Below are 6,273 nucleotides of genomic sequence, written 5' to 3'. Positions count from 1 at the left end.
TTGCTATTTCTAGTTCCTTTAGGTATAAGGTTATATTGCTTATTTGAGGGATTTTTTGTTTCTTAGGTAGGCCTATAATGCTATAAATTTCCCTTTTGAACTGCTCTTGCTGCATCCCAAAGACTTTGAATTGTATTTCTGTTTTTTTATTATTCTCTAGGTATTTTATGATTTCCTCTTTAATTTCACATTGACCCATTGGTTATTTAGTATCTTTTTGTTTAGCCTCCAAGTGTGTGTTTTTTCCTGTAATTGATTTCCAGTTTCATACTACTGTGGTTGGTTGGAAAAGATGCTTGGTATGATTTATATCTTAAATTTATTAAGACTTGTTTTGTGGCCTAAGAAGTGATCTATCCTAGAGAATGTTCCCTCTGCACTTGAAAATAATGGATATTCTGTTCTTTTTGGATGTAATGTTCTCTCTCTCTCCTGATATATATATAGTATTTCTGTCTTCTTATTTTGTTTGACTTTCTGTCCTTGCCCAATAGGTAAACATAGACCTTCTTCCCTCAGGGATCTCTGTCCCTAGAAAATATTGCCCTTATAAGGCTTATTTGTTATAATTCCCCATTAATGAATATCTCTTAGCTTGGATGTACCAGGAGACTACTCAGGGGATACCTTGAATTCTAGACACAATTCTCCCTATCTCCATCATTTAACAGCAGTTCTATCACCTCATGATAATCATATTCTATTCTTTCTGCTATATTCCTGCTAGTATAGTAACATTTTGTTTAGTTGGGGAGGAACAATTTCCCTCTTTTACCTGGTCTAAGAGTCAAATTGACATGAGACAGATTAATCGGAAACCATAGTTTAATTATATACATAAAGGGAAACCATAGACATGAAATTCCAAAGACATTCAGGGACATATGTCATCCTGAACTAAGGAGAAAGGGATAGGATTTGGACTTCAAAGGGAAAGGGAAGCAATTCACAGGAAGATGAAAATGTAAATATTTAGTAAACAAATATTTGCTGGGTCACACAGAAACAATGGGACACAGAGAAGAATTTTAGCAGACCTTGCCACATTCCTTCCTGTGTATCCACTGAGCCCACCTTATGAGGTAATTATCTCTGGTGATAGCTTTTCCTGGAGCAATTCCTCCATCTAAATTCCTTTTACACAGTTGTGGGTGGAAGGTTAAAGTTTCTTTCTGAGTCTTTTGGGCCTGGATTTTCAGTTTTGGCATAATCTGCATGCCGAAGTGGCACATTTTGGACTGGCCTACCCTTGGCACCTAGAGTTTGTTTTGCTTTCTAGTCTTCAGTCCAGAGAAGCCCAAAATAATAAGTGGCATCCTACATTTAGGTTTTTGGAACTTTGACTGTGTTACCTATTATGGAAGTCCCCCTGGGGACCCAAACCTCTGGTCCAGCAGAGCTTAAAGTTATGGGCACAGGCAGTACAAATGCCTTACGTGAGCACCTGGAATGTGGTGGGAAGAACTACTGTTTGTTCTTGTTTTTTAGAATTTAATCTATCAGGGTTATAACACCATATCATGTACATTGGTGCAACTGTATTTTACACCGTGAAGGACAGCATTCAACCATGAACAGCTTCACTCCAAACTGGTGTCTCTGCTATGCATTTAAGAGACCATGTTAACATTCTGATAGGCTGGCAGTTTCTAAGTTATGAGATATATTCAAGATTGGAGGATCCCATGCTCATACGTTCATTGTTCACCTTGTTTTCTATAAAATGGATTCCTTGATCCAAGGTAATATTTTTATATGGGATGCAGGGACAGTAAATCAGTTGCTCTGTGAGCCTTGACCAAGATGGCTTTAGTAACACTGCCCTCAGTTTGACTGAAAATTTGACAGGTTTCTTCCTGACCATAGGTCCCCTGCCCTCCCCTTTATTAGAGCATTTATTTTATTACCTATAATTGCAGACTCTTTCTTTGCATCTTTGAGATGTGAATCTTTCCTAGACTCTCGTCAGTTTTATAACCTAGGACTGTCTTTCTTGCTCTTCGGTGCTGTCCTTTGAAATATAATCATGAAGGAAGACAGTGCTTCTATCTCCTGGTCCCTGAGGGAGGGCAGGAGCCTGACTTCCACCATGACCTAAACACCAAATAGCAAACTCAGGCAGCCTGATCACATTGGCCAACCTCCCCCAGGATCACCTAGTATTTTTCCACTACCTCATCCCAGCACTTAAAAGCTCTCCTGCTCTTTCAGTGCAATTGCATTTAGTTGCTTTCACCTATTGCAATAGTCTTGAATTAAGTTTCCCTCACCTGTTTAACTTGTCCTGTGAAATTTTTTGAGTAATGTGGTCTAAGGCATTAAAAAGAGGAAACATAAGCCTAGATCTGGAAAATGCCTGAATCCCAATGAGGCAGAATCCTTGTTCTTTCACCATGGATGGGATCAATGCTGTCAATGGAACAAAAATATCTGGTTACTTTTCAAACAATATTGCTTCTCTCTCACTTGCCAACTTTACATTTACCTGTATGGTCCCAGAAGATGACTGGTTAGCCAGAGACGGGTAAGATTCCTCAAGAGAGGAACAACCTAAGACAGGCACAGTCGCAGGGGAGCCATCAGGTGAGAAATTGGGGATCAACAGAGGTGAGGCTTAGAACCTCACCCCCCTTGTTTTGAGAGAAATCTTCTGCATCTGTGGATGTTTTGTTGCCCTTGTCTAGCTTGGATTAATATTTAGTCTACAGGCACACACCTGATCATCTACATTTGCCCTCTTACAGCACTAAACTATGTTTTCTACCTTTATCTTGCATCTACTTACCACTTCAGCATTTTATTAAAAATAAAAATAATAATAATAATAATAATAATAATGATGATGATGATGGAGAAATGTGGGATTCACATATAAATCAAGTATAAAAATCAAATGAATAATCATACTTGACCTGATTGTTTATAGTTCATGATGCGTGATCAAAACCGAAAGTTTCTGTGATGACTGCCCTTGCACTGTTCACCATGTAAGAACTTATTCACTATGTAAGAACTTGTTCACCATGTAAGAACTTGTTCGTTATGCTGCAGAACATTGGAGGCCGTTGAGAATTAGGCTTGGGGTTGATTAATGATTGTGCATTGAGTCCCCTATACAGAATTTTATTGTTGTTAACAACCATATGATCAATAAATATGAGAGATGCCCTTTAAAAAAAAATACAAGTACTTTGTTTTATATGAAAAATGATGCTGTACAACCCAGTTTGAAAAAGACATATGCACTCCTATGTTTATCGCAGCACTATTTACAATAGCCAAGAAATGGTAGCAACCTATATGTCCATCAGTAGATGAATGGATAAAGAAGATGTGGTACATATACACAGTGGAATATTATTCAGCCATAAGAAGAAAACATATCCTATCATTTGCAACAACATGGATGGAGTGAGAGGGTATTATGCTCAGTGAAATAAGCCAGGTGGAGAAAGACAAATACCAAGTGATTTCACTCATATGTGGAGTAAAAGAACAAAGAAAAACTGAAGGAACAAAAACAGCAGCAGAATCACAGAACCCACGAATGGACTAACAGTTATCAGAGGGAAAGGGACTGGGGAGGATGGATGGGAAGGGAAGGATAAGGGTGGGGAAAAAGAAAGGGGGCCTTACGATTAGCATGTATAATGTGTGGGGGGACATGGGGAGGGCTGTGCAACACAGAGAAGACAAGTAGTGATTCTACAGCATCTTACTATGCTGATGGACAGTGACTGTAAATGGGTTTGTGGGGGGGACTTGGTGATGGGGGGAGTCTAGTAAACATAATGTTCCTCATGTAATTGTAGATTAATGATACAAAAAAAAATAAAAAAGATGCTGTAGTTAAAAAAAATATCTGGTTGGTTTCTTTGAGAGATGTCATGAGTATTAATCATGACACAGTCAAGACACAGAAATCATACTAGTTATTCAAATGAAGAAAATTTAATGTAAAGTGGTATTAACTACTAAAAAGAATTAAGGACACCTTGCTACTGTATGTAGGGCTAAGAGAGAAGGAACAAGGAAGGAACTGAGACACTAACTGCCAGGCTAAGATTCAGACTTCAGAGAAAGTGTGGTTGCCATACAAATATGCTGAAGATTAGTAGAGAAGTAATTTGCCAGAAGGTATGCACTTGAACTGTTGGGTAGGATGGTCCTACAGGGTGGTAAAGAAACTCCCAGAGAGTATTTACCACCAGGCCTCTGGCACACTGATTTTCTGGCACTTTATATCATAGGAAAATAAAAAGTACACCACACCAAGGTGAGAAGTCTGTTCCTCTTACGGTGACCTTGCAGTGACCTTCCAGCTTAACATTACACCAGCTGCCAAAGGAGAGAAATTCATAGGATTAAGTTCCAGTATCACAGAGCAGGCAAGGAAGTATGAATTAGGAACTCAAAGACATTACATCAATAACAGATATAAAAGGGTCAGCACTGGGCTACGCTGTTGTAGGTCATGCATTCGGTAGCAGCAGTAGCCTGGCTAGTCTCAATGATGAGGAAAGAGCTGCTGTTCATAGTTTCCCTCCCTCCCACTCTGGGAACTCCCGTCATGGAATTATTATGCAAGCACTGAGGTGAATGAGTCTGAGGTTAGCTAACCCACCACTGTGTGAGTCTTTCTACCTGTTTAGTTGTCAACACTTCCTCTGTGAAGGATGTTCTTGGGGAGCACTGCCCTGGGATGCATATATCCTCACATTCTGTTTACTTTCTCATAGAACAAGTCACATGCTTTCCCTCAAGTCTCTGTCATCTGTTCTTACTCTTCCCAGATTTTTGACCAACAAGCTAGGCCACTCACCTATGTCTGGGAATTTATTCATCTCCTAAGTTGAATGGGCATCCTCTTCTACAATCAGGCAATGACTAGCATTGCTCAAAGCTTTGCCCATTAGGAAAATGTCTCTTCACTACATGAGGCCACTTCTGTGAAGGTTTGTTTTTGGATAACATCAGTATATTGGCTCATGAATCTGGACCATGATTATGGTCACAAACTGGGAACCAGGAATTCCATACCAGGTTGTAAATGTGAGCTTCAGGGGAGATGTTGGAACAAATGAATTAGGTAACTTGGAATCTGGGCTTTTGTAAATTATCTGTGGGCTCTGAATTGCTTCAAGCCTCATCTTAATAATCTTCATGAAATGATGAATTTCTGTTGTGTCTACACAATCTTATTACTTGGTAGGTTCATAATTCCCAGCCTGTGATGAGTAGTACCAGTTGTAGATCTGGTCCCTAGTAGAGAGACACTTAGTTCCGTCTCTATTAGGGACAAATCAGTGCCAGAAGCTGCTTTTCTAATGGCTAATAGTTCCCTGTTTTAAATACCTCCTATGCTAGAGAATCCATATGACACCCTTTTCCCTTTTCTGAGAAGACACCTCCAGCACCACGGCATCCACCTGGCCATAGCAATAAAGTTGCAGGGATGCTCGTATGGCAGCCTGAAAGTACTACAGAGTCCTGTCCCTTTCTGGGCCCACTCAACTGACAGTTTTCTGAGTCACTTGATAAGTGGACAAGGACAGTGTTACCAAGTCTTTCTGTGCTGTTGACAAAATCCAAATGGTCCCACCAAGTGGAGTAACTTTTTGAAAATCATAGGAGTTTCAAGGTATCATGATGTGTTTTTGCTTTTGGCGGAAATGTTCTGGTATGCTTCCATTTACTAGATCTCTAAAAAGTTCCCTCATTTGAAAGGTCCCTAAATCAGAGTTTTGAAGTTGGGTTTTTCTCCCACTTTCTGGCACATAAGATGATATCCAAAGTACTTCGTACTTTCTACTCACTAGGTCCAATCACTGTGATGACGTTAATATCAAGGCCCAGCTATATGTATTCTATATAATGGTCAAATTACCTGGGTTCCGTCTGTATTTTGCTAAAATAAGTATGGAACTAATGCTTTTTGGGGTCAGGACTATGAGTGTATAGTACCATCTATTCCAGGTGAATGTAACTGCTTCTAATCCTCTTCCCTGATTAGTATTAGAAAAAAAAGCACATTTGCCAGATCAATACCTGTGTATCAATGCTCAAGGCCATATTGATCTGTCCTAGTAAAGTTATATATCTGGTACAGCAGCTGCAATTGAAAATAACACCTGGTTAAGTGTATGCTACTTGCTGTCATTTGCCATGCTCTGGTTGTTTTTTAGGTGGGGGGGACATGCAGACTGGTTAGTTAAATAGGCTTAAAATGAAAAACACTACCCTTGCATCTTTAGGCCTCTACCATTCTGCTCT

Source organism: Manis javanica, chromosome 1 (assembly GCF_040802235.1).
Source record: "Manis javanica isolate MJ-LG chromosome 1, MJ_LKY, whole genome shotgun sequence".
NCBI lineage: Eukaryota > Metazoa > Chordata > Mammalia > Pholidota > Manidae > Manis > Manis javanica.
The sequence above is the reverse complement of the archived record's forward strand: the minus strand, read 5'-3'. Positions refer to the sequence as shown.